This window comes from Canis lupus, chromosome 32 (assembly GCF_003254725.2).
Source record: "Canis lupus dingo isolate Sandy chromosome 32, ASM325472v2, whole genome shotgun sequence".
Lineage (NCBI taxonomy): Eukaryota > Metazoa > Chordata > Mammalia > Carnivora > Canidae > Canis > Canis lupus.
The window spans coordinates 3,668,307-3,687,333 of NC_064274.1; the positions used below are offsets into that span (position 1 = coordinate 3,668,307).

The 19,027-nt window shown below is 35.6% G+C and overlaps 1 long non-coding RNA gene across 1 annotated transcript in view; it reads left to right on the forward strand.

Annotated features, from left to right (window-relative positions):
* Positions 1-18,382, forward strand: part of LOC112646670 (uncharacterized) — a 51,450-nt gene extending 33,068 nt beyond the window's left edge. Inside the window, exons 2-3 of the long non-coding RNA XR_003127772.3 lie at positions 14,939-14,989; positions 17,509-18,382. This is a non-coding gene — a long non-coding RNA (uncharacterized LOC112646670). The remainder of the gene's footprint in view (positions 1-14,938; positions 14,990-17,508) is intronic.
* Positions 18,383-19,027: the final 645 nt, after the last annotated feature.

Sequence of the window (19,027 nt, forward strand, 5' to 3'; positions counted from 1 at the left end):
AGTGGTTGCTCTGTAACCGGACGCAAATCTGTCTGACCCGTGTGCAGCAAAGCCAGTAATCACGGAGACATCAGGTCTGCAGCGAGGGAAGTGTGTTGGAGAAACAACTGGAAAAGGAGATGGGCAGACACACCTGCAATCTGCCTTCCCAGGGAGGAAAGAACAAAAATCCCTATGATTTTTTTTTTTTTTTTATCAACAGTGGGATTGAGATTTATTTATATTGATGAAAAGGGTGGGAAAACAGGCGGAAAGATGGAACATGTACGTTGAATAAACGTATTTGTGACATGCATCTCATGGGCACCTTGGGAGTGGAAACAGCATCCATCAGGAGGCTAAATTCAGTTCCTGAAATCATGAGGTTATCTTAAGACAAGGAGAAGGGGCTATGGGAATGCTCTGAGAGCAGGTATAAACTAGATGAGTCTTGGGCTTATCATTTCAGGTAAGAAATGTAGGGCTTTGCTTGTTCCTAGTCTGGAACCAGTTGACCTTGAGTCCGTGCTTCCTTAGAGACCAGTGATTTGTTAGTGGAGTCTGAAAAGACACAGCAGCTCACTAGGGGGAAACCGTTCTCTGAAAAACAAGCTTTAAACTTTCTGCTAGTTTCAACCATGTTAACCCAATGGGTCATGGTTTTAGTTCCCTATTTTTATCAATATTTGGTATTTGCCATCTTTTTTTTCATTTTAGCCGTTCTTGTGTGTGGGTAGTGGTATTACAGGATGGTTTTATTTTGCATCTCCCTGATGACTAAAGAAGTTGAACCCCTCTTTTACACCCTTATTAGCCACCCTCTATTCTTTTTTGTGAAGTGGTTAAAGTCTTCGGTTCATTTTCTATTGGGTTGTATGTCTTTATCCTCTTAATGTTTAATAGTTTTTTTTTTTTTTAAGATTTTATTTATTCATGGGAGACACAGAGAGAGAAAGAGAGAGAGGGAGGCAGAGACACAGGCAGGAGAAGCAGGCTCCATGCAGGGAGCCTGACGTGGGACTCGATCCTGAGTCTCCAGGATCACGTCCTGGGCTGAAGGTGGTGCTAAACCACTGGGCCACCCGGGTTGCCCCAGTTTAATAGTTTTTTATGTTAAATTCCAGCTAGTAGGGATGCCTGGGTGGCTCACTAATTGAGCATCTGCCTTTGGCCCAGGTTGTGATTTGGGGGTCCTGGGATCAAGGCCTGCATCAGGCTCCCCATGGGGAGCCTCTCCCTCTGTCTATGTCTCTGCCCCTCTGTGCCTCTCATGAATAAATAAAATCTGAAAAAAAAATCTAGCTGGTTAATATATAGTGTTATATTAGTTTCAGGTGTATAATTCCATCCACCACTCAGTACTCATCACAAGTCGCTGCCTCCTTAATCCTTACCACCTATTTAACCCATCCCCCCCCCACCATCTGCTAGCCTCTGCTAGCCATCAGTTTGTTTTCTGTAATTGAGTCTGTTTCTTGGTTTGCCTCTATTTTCTTTGTTTTCGTTTTCATTTCATTTTCATTAAATGCTATATATGAATGAAATCATATAGTATTTATCTTCCTCTGACTGACATTTCGTTTAGCATTATACTCTCTAGCTCCATCCATATTGTTGCAAATGGCAAGATTCCATTTTTTATGTCTGAATAATATTCCATTGTGTAAATATACCACATCCTCTTTATCTAGTCGGTCAATGGATAGTTGGGGCTGCTACCATAATTTGGTTATTGTAAATATTGCAGCTATAAACATAGTGGTGTGGGGATGTCTGTGGGGTGCAGTTGTTTAAGCATCTGACTCTTGGTTTTGGCTCAGGTCAAGATTTCATGGTGGTGAGATCAAATCCCACATCAGCCTCCATGCTCAGTGCAGAGTAGGCTTGAGATTCTATCTGCCTCTGCCCCTCCCACTCGTGCTCTCAAATAAATAAATAACTTCAAAAACAACAACAACAAAAAAAACATAGGGTTGTATCGTATACCTTTGAGTTAATGTTTTTGTATTTTTGGGGTAAATAACCAGTAGTGTAAATACTGGATCATAGGGTAGTTTTATTTTTAATTTTTTGAAAAATGTCCATAATGTTTTCCACAGTGGCTGTGCCAGTTTGCATTCCCACATCCTCACCAACAATTGCTATTATGTTTAATAGTTTTTAAAAATCTATATTCTGGATAAGAATCCTTTATCAGATATGTTAAAGTGAATAGCTTCCTACTTTATTGGTTTTTCACTATCTTAATTATGATTTTTGACACCAAGTAGGAATTTTAATATAGTCCAATTTATCCAGTTTTTAAATTTCATGGTTAGTGCTTTTGTGTCCTATTTAAGAAATCTTTGCCTCCTCTAAAGTCACAAAGATGTTCTTCTATGTTTTCTTCTTAAAGCCTTATTGTTTTACATTTTATATTTAGATATGCATTCCACTAGAATTTATTTTTGTGTAAGTTGTAAGGTAGAGATTCAACTATTTTTTTACCTGTATGGATATTGTGTTCATCTAGCACCATTTTTGGAAAAAATCATACTTCCTCCCCTGGACTGCACTGTTGCCTTTGTCATAATGTAACTGAACCCAAGGTCATCTGCTAGATACACAGCAAAGACAAACATTGAAACTGTTGAGTTATGTAGCAAGGAAAGGGTTTGAGAGGCAGCCAAATAAGGAGTCAGGAGCAGCAAGCCTCAAATCTGACTCTCCAGAGGAAATGGAGGAGGTGGAGGAGGTGGAGGAGGTGGAGGAGGTTGAGGAGGTGGAGGAGGAGGAGGAGGAGGAGGAGGGTCCGGAAATTTAAAGGCAAATGAAAAGGTCTAAGTAAAAAGTTGCATCTGGTTTAGTGGTCAACAGCTGAGATTAGTCCCATTAACCCTTTGGTTACTGGTTTCAATAAATCCTAAAATGCACTTCTAGATACATTAAATTTTTATGCCATCCCGATAAAGCATAATTTGGAGTATTTCTTTGATAGTGTAGAGAGGTCACATTTTATTGGCACCACTTGAACATAAGCTGGCTATAAGCCCCAGAATTTTCTATATATTTTGTACCATTTTCCAATTTTCTAGAATATCATTACCTGGGTACTCAAACACCAAAGTTTATTCTGTTGTAATTAGTTCTTTTCTTATATCATTAGCCAGGTCCTACTTACATCTAACTCATCTACAATATGTATGTGACATTTCTTCCAATGAAGATAGACAGGTCTTTACTAGAGCCATGTGATTTGTGAAACATAGCTTGAATAGCAAATATTTTTGGTTGTAGTTTCACAGTTCTGTTTTCATTAAAAAGTTTTTAAAATTTAAGATAAGATTTTAGTTTCTTGATGTTTTGATCAACTCTATATATTATTTCCCAGTATTATTCCCATTCAGAAATTTCTGTTTTATGTTATACCTCATTCTGTGGACAGGGATATGTACCTTGAGATGATATAGCTCTAAAAATAATCCAGAAGAGTCAGTTGTTTATTTTATAATAGTTTCTTCTGAAAGGGAACTACCAAAATATGAGCACATTGTGTTCTTCTATAGGAACATTGTGTCTTTACTGGAATTCCTAAAATATGGGCTTGATAAGTGGGGCAATTGTGACAAAATTAACCAACTCACAGAATTAAACTCACACATCAATTGTCTGTCATCGGTACTGTCGTCTCTTTTGTTCACACTACTCCTTCCATGTATCAGGAAAGCAAAATGAAGAAGACCCTTGGATCCATACATTTGGGAAGAAGAGTCACCTTATTAATGAATAGGTCTTGTTTGATTGATTGATTCTGTTTAATCCTGAATCTGAGACCTAATATTAGAGTAAGACAACAACAAAAAGAGTTTTCAAAGGCAACTAGCTGGACGCAAAGGGGAAATGGCTGTTACTTTGGTTGTTTGAACCAAAGCATTTCCATGCCTAAGTTGTTTGGAGGGCAACACAGTTTATAATAGCTATATTAGAAAGAAATTGTATGACATATAACAGATCCTCAATGAATGAACAAATAGCATTTTTATACTTTCTGAGGTGATAAATTCTCATTGTTTCTTTCACTCTCCATGGTCATAAACACCACCAAAGATTATAGATTCAGTCATGTGGGTAAGCAACAATATAGATAGCAAAGAAAAATATTCTACTTTCTCATCTTACTGCATATTCCAAACCCACCTTTTTTTCTGGCTAGTGACAGTGTACATCAACATAAAAGATGAGATTAAAAATTGGGGAAAAAAAGTTTTTGAAGTTAGCACTGGTTTTGTGGGCAATGGGCAGTGTCCGTAAGACAGTCATGAAACTCCTCTTGCATTGAAACAGGAGCAAAGAGGCTGGGTTCAATAAAAACCCAGCCTTCTCTGTTGGCAGAGAAGAATAAATTTTTTTTTTAGGCTGGTGTTAGAGTGTGATTGTGTATTTAGGAATGCTGTGACTATGTGGGGAAGAGTTCAAGTCAGAGAGGTGCTCAAGACCAAAATAGAGGAAACCTCAATCAGAATAGCAGCTGCAGACAAGAACCAAATCCGGGCAGAGTGGACTCACATTAAGCAATGGGCTATTTTTTGTCTGCATGAATCTGTATTCACACCTAAAATGGTTTCTTTCTCCTCATAGCATGAAAACATATGGGCTTATGATTATCAAGACTTCAGGCTGAGATTCTCTATAAGATTGTTTTTTTGTTGTTGTTATTTTTAAAGGAGAACAAAGCCTCTTTGTCTTCTTGTGGCAAAAGTCATGAATCTGGAAGGTTAGTTTAAATTTCATGCAATAGAAGTTTTGAATTAGAAGCTATGTTATTATGCTATATATGCAAAAGCTAGTTAGGTGGTAAACATTTGTGAAATTTGAGATCAGTTTTTATCCTAAAGGATGTCCTCACTCCTAGTATAGGTATGTAGTGTCTCAAGTAGTGAATCTGAGATAGGCACCACCATATATTTTTAGAGTCTTTGTAGCACAGAAGAAGGTCTACAGAAGCAGTAAGATTTAGGTATCACATTTTCCAGTACGAGAGTGGCTAACAAGTTCATCTATATCTTGTGTAGAGTTTCCAGTATACGAAATGTTATCTGAATCCCTTTCCAAATGTGGAAAACAAAGAAAATTTTTGATTACAGCCTCTCATACAGCAGATCTGTATGACTCTTGGGTTGTACTGGGAAAGAATGCAAGTTACAACAAAGATCCACTGCTATAAAGTATTCAGTAGTATGTAGGAAGCAGAATAGCAAAGGGACAGGGTTTGAAATGACAGAAAAAGGAGTTAATGCTGTAGCATGTACCGCTTTAAAATTATGAATATCTCTGCTAAGTTTCTGGAATTTCTAAGTGGATAGAAATGTGAGAGGTTATTTTCAAGCATTTTCTTGAAGTAAGCAAATGATTCAGTGTTATAATCAATACAGAAGGTGGCATATAAGCAATCATTATAAGATTATTGTGTGAATGGGAAGCCTTCAGAGAGATGAAGCATTTGCTTTGATTTTTCTTATATTTTCAGATTAGGTTCAAAGAGCCTCTCTTCTAAGAAGCACAGGTGGCTCTATCGGTTAAGCGTCTGCCTTCAGTTCAGGTCATGATCCCAGGGTCCTGGGATCAAGCCCCAAGTTGGACTCCCTGCTCATGGGGGAGTCTGCTTCTCCCTCTCTCTGCCTCTCCCCCTGCTTGTCCTCTTCACCCTCTTGAGCTCTCTCTCAAATAAACAAATAAAATCTTAAAAAACAAACCCAGAAATCCTCTCTTTTGTTCAGTCTTCTTTGACTTGCTTCCTGCTGGAAAAAATGAATTATTTTCTTATTTGTGTGCTCCTCTCAATCATATTTATGTAGTATATATATATCATTTACTTTATTCTTAATTCCTACCCTCCATTTTTTGAGGACATGATCCTGTCTTATAAAAATACTTGCTTTTCTAGGGATTGGCAAATTACATACCACATAGTAGGTCTTGAGTGGGTGCTTATATAATGAATATGTAATTGGAGGTATACATATCTTGACAGACGAAGTAAATCCTTTCTTTATACAATCCAAGTAAATTGTATGATTTTAGTACATATTTTTGTGTAATGATATCCATTATTGTTGCTTAAAGTGTATAATGAGAAAATATGATAGTACTTATGCTACATTACTTTCTATACTTTGCCTGATTTTCACTAACCAGCTACATTATGTACCAAATGCTACAATGTCTAGGCTACTTAGAAATTTGCAGATGATTTTTATTATATAAAAGAAAAGTAAATTGAACATAATTCAGCAATCCGTTTGCAGCTCTAAGTTTCCTCTTTTATGCCTTAGGAAGTGGATTGGTCATTGTCTGCTTACTAATATTTATTTTTGACCCTTCACCCACAAAATGTTTCTCAGACTTAACTTGCAAACTGGCTTTTGGTAAATTTGGTACATGCAAGGCCTGGGGTTGAAGTGGTGATGGGAGGAAAAAAAAGATGAGAGAAACCAGGGTATTTCTTCTTTCTAGCTTATCCATGGGTAATATCTTTCTATAATGGCCAGTGTCCTCTGTGTTTTTTTATTTTCTTCACTACAAAGCCTTTGCTGAGTTCTAGTGTTTCCACCACCAATCGTGATTTCCAGTCTCTGATAATAAGACTTTCCCCCTTTGTCCTTCTAGGGCCAGAAGTGGTAGTAGCTTCTTGCAATTGTGGAAACCACCAGGGTTGTTTCATCATCCTCTACTGGCTTCTCAACAATTCCATCACTCATTACTTATGTATTAAATCTCCTCAATTTAAGTTACCTACAGTAATTTCCTGGATATTCCCTGATAGGAATGATAGTAATTGACTATATTTTTAATGTGAATTTAAGTTGTATGTGATTTTCCCAGACTGACATATAAAACCTAAATACTCCAGCCACTAAAGAATGATAGTAAGGCAAAATATTCAGAGACAGTCATGAATTCACTGTCTTCAGAAGAGAAGGAAGACCTCTTTAAATTTACAGACTCGCTGCTTGCAAAGGCACCAGAAACTTGTTTCATCAACTCTATACTATTTCCTCATAAGTATCTCAGTTGGTACTGGTGCCACAGAGAATTCAGGCACTGCAAGGCCTTTGGAGATTGCCAGAAGTCCCTTGTAATTAGTGTTGTGTCCACAGCAATTTGGATGCAAGCTCATAAACATTATTGCATGGAAATAGATATGGAAGTGAAGAGTAAGAAGAGAGGAGTGATGAACAGAGACAAGCTGATGCATCTAAGGAGAAGTGTGGCTTTAAGAAATCATACTGAGCATTGTGCAAAGAAATTTCACTTCTATTCTTAGTTCGGTCATTTATTTAGCTGTGATCTTGGGCAGGCCACTTCACTTTTCCAAGCATTCTCTTTTCTTCTCTAAAGAATGGAAATCTATATATCAACACTGCTACTTTAAGAATGGAATGGGGGACGCCTGGGTGGCTCAGCGGTTGTCTGCCTTTGGTTCAGGGTGTGATCCAGGGGGCCCTGGGATCGAGTCCCACATCGGGCTTCCTACATGGAGCCTACTTCTCCCTCTGCCTGTCTCTGATGAATAAATAAAATCTTAAAAAAAATAAAAAAAAAGAATGGAATGGGATGATGTATATAAGAGCTTCATGCAAAGATTAATATTATTATCAAATGTAGTTTTCCTATGAAAAGAGCTTAACTTGAAACCCTGAAAGGGCTGACTGATAGGTATACTTGATGAGAAGGAAAATTGGGGGCAAAGGCAATACGACAAAATTTATTTATAAATAGCAGAAGTTATGAATTGGCTCCAAAATAATTTGATTAAGAAAAGTAGTCCTGGGGTACCTGAGTGGCTCGGTTGGTTAAGTGTCTGCCTTTGGCTCAGGTTATGATCTAGGGTCCTGGGATCTAGCTCAGTTTAGGGCTCAGCGGGGAGTCTGCTTCTCTCTCTACTTCTCCTTACCACTCCCCCTGCTCATACTTTCTCTCTCTCAAATAAATCAATAAAATCTTTTAAAAAATAAAAAAGAAAAGCAATCCTGCAATGACAAACAGAAAAGAGAATAATAGTCTCCAGCTTTTGAAAGTATCCAAGAAGAGAAAAATTTATCTCATTTTTCCATTTAAATCTTATAAGGTGTTCCATTGTTAGTTATATAAGCAGCCTTCTTAAAACCTCACTGGCATATTTTGTTCCATGATCCCTTTGGAGCATTGGATGCAACCAAATCCCCTCACCTATATTTTGAAGTAGGAAGTAGAGTGATTAAGTATGAGAAATAAAACCACTTGAGAAATTAGTCATAGATTTTAGAGAGATGGCAAATTCCTACATAAATTGCTTTTGGTTTCCTAGTGTACAACTGGTTGCCAACATTTATAAATGTTGTTCCTTTATAGTCTCCATGCTGCAAGGTCCTATTCCCCTTGAAAATAGTTGACCTAATTATTATTATTTTGTGTGTGTATGCCAAAATCCAGCTGTTAAAAAGTGAATTCTTTCTCAAATTCAGGGAGCTAATAAACCTTCTCAATGATGGTCTATGGGAAAAATCCAGTTTTACTTTTCTAGTGTTCATTTCAAAAAGAAATTTTAACTACCACCCCAAATATAGTGTTATTGTTCAGCTGAGCCACATGTTATCTTGAATCTTTTCTAGTTCTAAAATTTTGTGACTGTTAGTCTAGTACAGATGAATTTTATTGTTGGGAGTGGGATAGTGGGAGTCAAAGAGGACAGGGATAAGGCAGTGTCCTAATACTTAAATATTAAGTTGGAATTCACTAAATGAAAATCATTTCCTCTAACCTAACAGCAAATGATTATTAAAAATTTTTATGCTGGAAGGGGAAAATTGGTGAATTCTTTTTTCCTTATTCTTAGTGATAATTTTTTATAGTTAGTAATTTGATCTTTTTTAAGCCACAGCAATAACATATATAGATACTACCACCCTGTTTATGCACATTCCTATTATTGTAGGCTAGAATTAGTTTGCAAAGTAGAATGTGTTAAAAGTGCCTGGTAATTTAGAAGATACCCAGTGATCCTTTTTAGCTGGTTGTGAGAATTAAGCTTTGTGAAATCTGAGTTAGCAACATTTTGTTATAAGAAACTTTTGGTACATCTATACAAAGTCTTTTTTTTTTAAGAGTTTATTTATTTATTCATGAGAGAGAGAGAGAGAGAGAGAGAGGCAGAGACACAGGCAGAGGGAGAAGCAGGCTCTGTGCAGGGAGCCTGATGTGGGACTTGATCCAGGGACTCCAGGATCACACTCTGTGCTGAAGGCAGATGCTCAACTGCTGAGTCACCCAGGGATCCCCTATACAAAGTCTTATTGCAAGGTGTTCCTGCCGTAGATCTAGCTCAGATCGTTCACTTAGCCATAGTGGTCATGAGATTCAAGACAACCATTAGAGAAGTAGAATTAGATTTGGAAACTTAGTGTAGAAACAGAGAACTGGCTTGTCTTTCAAGATTTCATTAGGAAGGTTCACGAGTTCTGGTTCCACGGAGTTTCTCAGGACCCTTACTAAGATATTCTTCTCATAAGCAAAATGGTTCAATACTCAAGATGTATAAGCAAAACAGTTCAATATTGTAAACATAGGTGGTGTGTTTCAATTGAATAAATAATTCATCCACAATCACATTGCCAGTTAAACAGTGGTTTATGATTCACTTTCTAATTAATCCAAAAAATGTGAAGCATATTTAAATTTGTTTTCTCTCCCTGCTTTCAGCTTTTGTGTCTTTCTCTTTTTCTTTTTCTCTTTCTCCATTATTAGTGCTTGGGTTTTCTCTTGGCTTCAGTTTCCCAACACAGCACAGATTGAACATGCAAAGCATACAACACAGCAGAAGAAAGATGACACCTGGGTCACTAGTCTCCTGGCTCACTTTGCTAATCTGCCTCAACTGCCATCAATAATTAGGGTGAAGAGATGACTACTACCATGGCTGCTACTGCTGTTGCTGTATTTAAATGCACTTGGAGAGCCATACATAATTTTTTTCCACTTGATGAACTTATTACTCGATTTCTAATCTAGGAAGACAAGAAATTAACTTTCTGGAGTTTAGGGACTTTAAAAAAAAAAAAAAAAAACAGGATTATAGGGCATCCCTGGTGGCTCAGCGGTTTAGCACCACCTTCAGCCCGGGGTGTGATCCTGGAGACCTGGGATTGAGTCCCATGTCAGGCTCCCTGCATGGAGCCTGCTTCTCCCTCTGCCTGTGTCTCTGCCTCTCCCTCTCTCTCTCTCTGTGTCTGTCATGAATAAATAAATAAAATATTTTTTAAAAAAAACAAAACAGGATTATAAACTCTTAGTGGTAACTTTTCCATTTAAAATACCATTTTTAACATATATGCAGAATTTTAAAAATAATAAGCTCCCACGTACTCACCACTGAGCCTAAGAAGTAGGCTAACAACATCTTTGAAGCCGCTTTTATAACCCTCACAAGTATCTTCCTCCACCAAAGGCAATCTCAATCTTGACATTGTATATTAACCATTTCTCATTGATAAATGTCTCTAAATGATATATCATTTAATTTTTCCTGTTTTAACAATTATATAAATAGAGTCATAGGGAGTATATTTTTATGATTTGCATGTTTTTGCTGAATAGCTTTTTGAGATCAATTTATGTTGATATAGTTTATTTAATTTTATCATGGTTTAGCACATTTTATGACTATAATGAAATAATTCATTAATTCATTTGCTACTCATAGACATATGGGTTATTCTAGAATGGCTTTGTTTTGTTTTTGGTTTTTGTTTTGCCATTACAAACTGTGTTATTTTTCTACTGTTGCATAACAACTTACCACAAATTTAGACTTTGAAAACATCACAAATTTGTTATTTTATGGTTTTATGGGTCAGGAGTCTGGGCACAGCATGGATCAGCTAGCTGGTTTTCTTTACTTAGGATCTCAAAAAGTCAAAATAAAGATGTTGATCAGAGTCTCTTCAGAAGCTTCCAAGCTGTTGGTAGAATTTAGTTTTTTGTAATGTGAGACTGAGGTCTCTGCTTTCTTGTTGTCTGCCAGCTGCAGACTTTCTTAGTTTGGGGGCCACTTAACTTACGTAGCATATGAACTATTCTGCAACATGGCAAGTTTGCTTATTCAAAGCCAGCAAAAGAGATATGTTTAGCTTTGAATGTCTTCTTCTTTTCAGGGTTCCTTGATTAGGTCAGGCCCACCGAGAGTGTTATTTCTTTTGATTAACTCAAAGTCAACTAATCACAGATCTTAATTACTTCCACAAACTCCTTTCTGCCACATAATATAAAATAATCCTGGAGGTGATATCTCATCAGGTTCATAAGTCCTGCTCATACTCAAGGTGAGAGCATTTTACAGGATATGTATACACCAGAGGGTGAAAATCTTAGGGGCCAATTTAGAATTTTGCTTACCACATGAATGTCTATAAATAAATACATTTGAATATGTCTCTTATTTATTTTTTTGTAATTTTAGGAATTCTTTTTATGTTTTCCAACTCAGTACTAAGTTTGGCTAAGTTATTTCAAGATGGTTGTACCATACATAGCTACCATTAAGTTAAAAGAATTTCTCTTGTATATATCCTCACCATAATTAGAATTTGTATTTCAATTAATTTTTATAGTTTCTTCATTAAGTTTTATTCATAATTAGACTTATTCCTAGGTATCTTACTTTTTATTGATATTGTAATTTTTGAGTTTACTAAATATTCCTGAAAACTTCAGTGAACTCACTAAATTACTTTATTACTTTTAGTAATTTGCTTGTAGGGTTTTGTTTTTGTTTTTGGATTTTCTATGGGGGCAAATGCATCATTTAATTAATAACGACAACTTTTCCCCCTTTTCTACTTACATATTGATTTTTACGTCTTTTTGAGCTGGGTAGATCCTCCAGTACAATATTGAATAGAAGTAGTAATAAGCATTCTCTTTAACCACTTTCTGGTTTTAGGGGTAATGTTAGTCTTTAATGTTTAGGTGTTAAATATATAGTTTACTATATGTTCTGAGCAGATATCCTTTATCAAGTTCTTGTCCCTGTCTTCACAAATTTGATGTAAAATTTCAAAGAAATTCTAACAAAACCTCATTAGGGACTTTGGGAAACTTCGCAAGATGATTTTTATATGTATATGAAAAAAATGTGTATGAAAGAGCAAAAGTCTTAGAATAACCAAGATACCACTGAACTGAAGAAAAAGAAAAATATGTGGGGACATGACCTACAGATATTAAAACTTACCATCAGTGAAAAAGAAAGTCATTTCATAATGATAAAAGATCCAACAGGACAGAACAATTTGAAAGATTTTTAACTTAAGAAGAGAGCTTCAAAATACATGAAGTAAAAAACAGAACTGAAATAGACAAATCTTCAATTATAGCTGGAAATTTCAATATTTTGCCCTCAATAACTGACAGAACAAGCAGACAGCAAATCAGTAAGTATGTAGAACACTTAATGCTATCAACTAATTTTACCTAATCGAATTTATAGAACAGCAGAATCTGTAGTGCACATAACAAAGTTACTAATATAGAACATATTCTGGACCATAAAACAGGCCAATAAATTTAAAAGGATTTAAATCATCAGAGCATGTATGAGCTTTGACCATAATAGAATTAAATTAGAAATCAGTAACAGAAGATAATAGAAAATACCCAAATATTTGGAGACTATACAATGTATTTCTAAATATCCTAGGGGTCAAAGAAGAAATCACAAGGGCAATCTGATGGTATTTTGAACTGAATATGATAAAACTTAAAAAAAAAAAAGGGAAAAAAAATGGACGAGTCAATGATATTTGTCATGTTAACATTGTTAAATTGGGTGGTGGGTTGGTTCATAGGTGTTTTCTTTGTTATGCTTAAAGCTTTCATGTATATTACTTGTATACTTCAGTTCATATTGAAAACATACAATTAAAAGAAAATGGAAATCAGTCTAAAATAAACACATGGGAAATACTATCTTAAAGACTATGTAGGCATAATTCAAAGTGGATTTGGGCTTGATATATTCATATGATAGATTTCAGGCTTTAAATTTAAAAAAGCATTAAATCTTAGACTACAATACAAGAAATCACTTGATTAATGTTGCTATTTTTACTTCTAAAAACATTTGACCTTGAATAACACTTAACATACCACATCCCATGCTTGTTGCAAGTTCAGGTTCTCTGTAGTCTTTGTAAGAGAATAGAAAATGAGCATATGTGCTCCATGCAGTTGCTTGTATCATTAGGCATAAAAAAAAAAAAAAAAATCCACAGCATCTGCAATTTCTTGTTTTAATTAGATTGTGAAGCAATGGCTACAGCTGAGCCATTTATTGTTTCTGTAAACCAGAGCCAGTAGAGGGAAGATGTTTGTCCTAACGTTACTTTTGAAAGATGAATTTGATGGCAATAGCATAAATGGGACAACTCAGAGTGAGCAACTGAGACTATCTTCTAGTGTAATGGAAACAACTGAACAAAGTGTGTTTATCATCTAGGATCAAGGGACACAGGACAGGCCATAGAAATGTACTTGTGACATAAAAGCACAACATGGTAACATAGAGTTACCAACCAAAGGATAAAATCAATAAAAAGCCAGCTTCTAATTAAGTTTTTATCTTAATAAAATGAGTAAATACTTTCATTCTTAAATCATATTTTATTTTATTTCTAAAGATTTTATTTATTTATTTGAGAGAGAGAGAGAGCATGCACATGTACACATACGGGGACAAGAGGGGTAGAGGAAGAGAAAAGAGAGAGAATTCCAAGCAGACTCCTCTGTGAGCATGGAGCCTAATGTGAAGCTCAATTCCACGGCTCTGAGATCATGACCCATGCCAAAATCAAGGATCAGAGGCTTAACTGACAGTTATCCAGATGCCCCAAATCATATTTTAATTTAAAATGAGAATTTTTTTGGAATTGTGTGTGTGTAGAAAATTTTCCTGAGCTATACTCCCCACTATAATCACAAATTCAATTGCTGTTAACTTATTTGATATTTCTCTGAAATGAATAGTTACATACTTTTTATTAGTAGCATTTTAAAATTATTATTAGATTAAAAATATATGTAGACTTCATATAGCTATAATTTCCCCAGGTGAAAATGTACCATGACAAAATATTGGTTGCTGAAAACCATTATGTGTATTTTCCTAGTTTTTGAAGATTAGAGTGTAAATAATCCTTTCTTCCTTTCTTCCCAATATTGACAAACTTGTTTTTTAGATTCTAAACTTGTTTCTTAAAAAAAAGATCACATCATAAAGATTGCACAGAATATTTTTACTATTGGCTATAAAATATATTCTTGACTATTGACTATAGCTCAGAAAAATGACATTTTCGTAATATTAAAATGGGACCAGGAAAGCATGTCAGATTTATAAAACTATTTGTTCCTGCAAAACTTGGAGTAGAAGGCTTTAGAAGAGGGTTGGCTTGAAGCACTTCATTATTTTGAATGCCCGATTAATGTTCATAGTTTTTCGTTGCTCTCTTTTATGTGGGGGTTGGTCTGAAACGCAGTATATTATGCAACGGTTTTGTCATGTATCAGTGATGATATTAACAGTCTAATGCTAAACAGGTTCTGAGGAAATGAAGAGGGAAAAAAATGACTTACCTTATTTACCCTGAAACAAGATTCAATCTGCCAGCGTATTTAATGCTATATTTTTCATTATCTCACAAGCATATGTTGAAACTGCTACAGATGATGAAGTTAGCTGCTGGGCAGAGTTATCATCAATGCTTTCCATCTTTATTTTAATAAGAAGAACGAGCAGATTGTGACCTTTGTCAAGGGCTTCCTAGAAGACAAGAAACCTAACCACAAAATCACTAGCCTGGAGCCCTACTGAATATGCAAAACCACCTTTCCTAGAATAAAATGTCTTATAACAAAGCTATTGTTTCTTTTTTTTTTTTTTCCAAAGCTATTGTTTCTGATAGAGCCTTGTCTTGAACAAAAGATCCAGAAGCTAGAGGTAAAATGTTATTTTCTTTAAAAAATGTTATACTTGTCAAATGTGTAAGTGGTCATGTTGGGTCTGTAGGGAAAATACATTTCCTTAAGGTCAACCCATTCTTAAAAACAATAACGCCTGCCACCACTTAGGACACTGGAATCTAAGTTAACCTTGACACATTTGTAAAACGAAGACTCCTGAGTTAGGTGAAATCACCATATCTAAATAGCAATAGTAGCATCTATTGAGTGCTTACCACTGTTGCTGTGCTAAGCTCTTTACTTGGTTATCTCATATAATCCCTTCTCTAGAGATAAATCCTGTGATTATCTCTGCTTTATAAATTGGCAAACTGGACAGAGAAAGACCAAGTAACTTGCCTAAGGTTACCCAGTCAGTGTTGGAGCTCATATGATGAGCCACAGACACAGTTAACGTTCTATATTGAAGTGATCTGGACTTCCCAAATTGCTATGGAATGATCCCATTCATTATATAAATGATGTATCTGCTTTTTTCTGTAAATCCAAAGGATAAGAGAGTGAGAGAAGTGCTTGGTTTCTGTGGCACACACTCAATTATCCTACTAAATTATCAGAACAATGGATAGTCTGTTTCCCTGTAGGAAGATTACATTTCCATTCTAGAGTTATCCTGACCTATCTCTAGCTCAAAAATATTTTAAACACGCTTTTGGTCTTAATCTGGGGACCAATATATTTTAGATGACATTCACTTTATTGCTATGAGCTAAATGTTTCCGTCACAAAATTGATATGTTAAAAACCCTAATGTGATGGTATTTGGAGATGGGACCTTTGAGAGATAATTAAGCTTAGATGAGGTCTTGAGGGTGGATTCCTCATGATGGGATTAGTGTCCTTATAAGAAGAGACCAGAGGCCCTCCTTTTCTTCTTTCTCTCTACCATGTGAGGAACACAGAGAAAAGGAAGCTGTCTGGAAACTAAAAAAATGACTCTCATCAGATGTTGAATGGCCAGGATTTTGATCTTGGACTTCTCAGCCCCGAACTGAGAAACTGTGAAAGAGTTCACTGAGAACTCTGGAAGATAAATGTTACTTGTTTATGCCATCCATTTTATGGTATTCTGCCATAGCATCACAAACATAGTAAGACAGATGTCATTAAGAAAGCCTAAGCTAATATAAGCAGGTGCTTACAAGCTAAAGTTCCTCATTCCTAAGTGGAAAATGGCCAACATTCCTTTACTTATAACCCTAGTTATAAAATGGTTCAATCTACAATAAAAGAGAAAATAAATATTACCATTACCCTTGCCTGTCAGTTATGGGAAGATTGCTGAAGACAGTACAACATGTGAACTTTTGGTCTTTTATGTTCATTTCCTAAATGTTATTTTCTTACAGTTTTCCCTAAATAGCAGTATATTTTTCTAAAACTCTCCTTTAGTTATTTATGTACGTGAAAATAGCACTGGTTTGAGAAAAATCAGTTGCCTATTTTAAAGCCCCACTTTATTCACATGTGATTTTAAAATCTTGATTAGAAACAGATATTTAACAGTGATGATGCATTGAAATAATCTTTTCTTAGACAAATGCTACATAAAATGTGGTTAGGCAACTGGTGGCAGTATCTAAACAGTCCAGTCCATCATACACTAGGGAGCTTGCCCCAGAATGGAAATCAACACATTGCTTTCTTTATTGTGAGTGTCTTGTAATGAAAAAACAGTATCTATAGCTGAATCAAACTGTATTTCTGACAAAGTTGATTTAAATTCTCAGACCGGCATTTTGAGTAGGACTTCCAAGGACCACTTTCAAGCTAGACTTCACAATTGGAAACTATTTTCTTTACTAGATTGTCTTCGCTAAAGGCATTTATCTATTACCTTTTATTAAGGTCATTTAGTCATTTGAGAAATATATCTCAAAATCTTGATAAGAACATGAAGCATACCTTATCAGTAGTTCTCAGTGTCTTCATTTTTTTTATTAAGTAGTAGCTAATAGTTCTAATATTTCTTAATTAGTAAAAACATTATCAATGGTTGAAGTTTTAGGGTGAAGAACTCTGGACCAAAAGTCCTAAGAGAAGGTTTGGTTTCTTCTTTCACTGAATAGACATATGTTGTTCACTCAATTTCCTTATAAATTGATTTCTTTAAAAAAATAAAACAAATAAATCACTTTTCATTTAAAAAATGAATTATATTAATTTCCTTTAAAAATATTGCCATAAACCACCCCTTTTAAATTCAATAAACACTTCCATGTCACCATTTCATAAAAATCCCTCTCATTATTAGAGATATTTCAATAGCTATATTATGAACCAATGTCTTAAGTTTGCCCAAATTAAATGACTAAAGCCCCTGACACTGAATTTCAATCATATAATTTTATGTACATGCATCTGTTAGTTGAAGAATTGAATATACACTGTCAAAAATTTTTAAACTGAAAGCTGTTTTGTAACATTTTAAATGGAAAAATGGAGTACAGTGTTATTCTCTTAGCTTGTTTCATTCTTGTTTGTTTTTTTTTTTAGCTTCAGTAAAGGATTCCTGTCACAACATTAAAGAAATATGGACAGTCTTCAGTGATGAAATTGATAATGAACAAAAATGAAAATAAAACCATGGTTAATCATAAAAGACATACTGAGAAGAACAAATTCGTGTTTAGAAGTGAGGAAATCTATTAAGTCGTCACTAATGTAAGAGTTATGTAGTTGGAACAATGTTGGAGAGTCCAACTTGACACTCCTTCAGGCAAGGACATACAAATGACTAACCCCCCAGACCCCCAATCCTGAGCCCTGCACAGGTCCCCTCTATGGGATTAGCCCTGATTTAATGGCTTTATCTAATTTGAACATGATACATCCTTTCAGCTCTTAAATTTCTCACATCAATCTTACTGATCATTTTTGGGGGTTTAATCTGCCTAGTGTTTTAGGGGCTACACATGAATCTTTTTCAGTGACTTCACTCCTAGAAATGCATTCATGGAGAAATAGGAAAAATAGCTGTCTTGTTGTGAACTGGCTTTCAGGGTGGAATGCCCACTTGCTTTGTCTTAGGCTAACGGTTAGGACTTAAACATATGTGCTGGAAAGTCTTGCCGCTGTTTGATATTGGCTGCTACAGGAAGTTTGCAAAGGAAAACACATGTCTTGAGAATAATAATATTGATATCCTGTAGACTTGCATAAAGAAATATTAAAAGAAATATTACCTAAAAGTAGTCTCCTACTTATATGTCTTCTTATGTTACCATAGACTTGGCTAACTCTGTCTTTTGCTATTGGGGTGGTAGTCTGTTTACACTAAAATGGAAACCATTATTAAAGGAGTAAATGTCATATAAAAGAAAAGAAGTGGAATTTGGAGTCAGGAAGTCTCATTCTAGATTACCAATTGAGAGAGTGCAGAGAAGTCTGTCTCTCTGAGACATCTGAAAAACAAGGCTCTTAATTCTTACTTCAGAAGATATGCCTGTAGTATAAGAGGAAAAAATGCAGGGCAGCCCGGGTGGCTCAGGGGTTTAGTGCCGCCTTCAGCCCTGGGCGTGATCCTAGAGACCCTGGATTGAGTCCCATGTCAGGCTCCTTGCATGGAGCCTGCTTCATCTCTCTCTATGTCTCTGCATCTCTCTCTCTCTCTCTCTGTCTCTCATGAATAAATAAATAAAATCTTAAAAAAAAGAAAAAATGCATTAAAGACAGCATAGTTCCTAATAGGCAGTAAGTGACTAATTAATATGTAAAATTAATATCTAGGTACAAATAGATTCATTCTTATTTTTAAAATATATTTATTTATTTGAGAGGGGGAGGGGTGGAGAGAGAAGAAGCAGTTTTAACCAGACTCTGTGCTGAACACAGAACCCCATAGGGCTTGAGTTCACGACCCCAACAGAAACCAAAATGGGATGCCCAACCAACTGTACCACCCAAGTGCCCCCATTCTTGTTTTTTTTTTTTCTTTTTTTTTTTTTTATTTATGATAGGCACACAGTGAGAGAGAGAGAGAGAGAGAGAGTCAGAGACACAGGCAGAGGGAGAA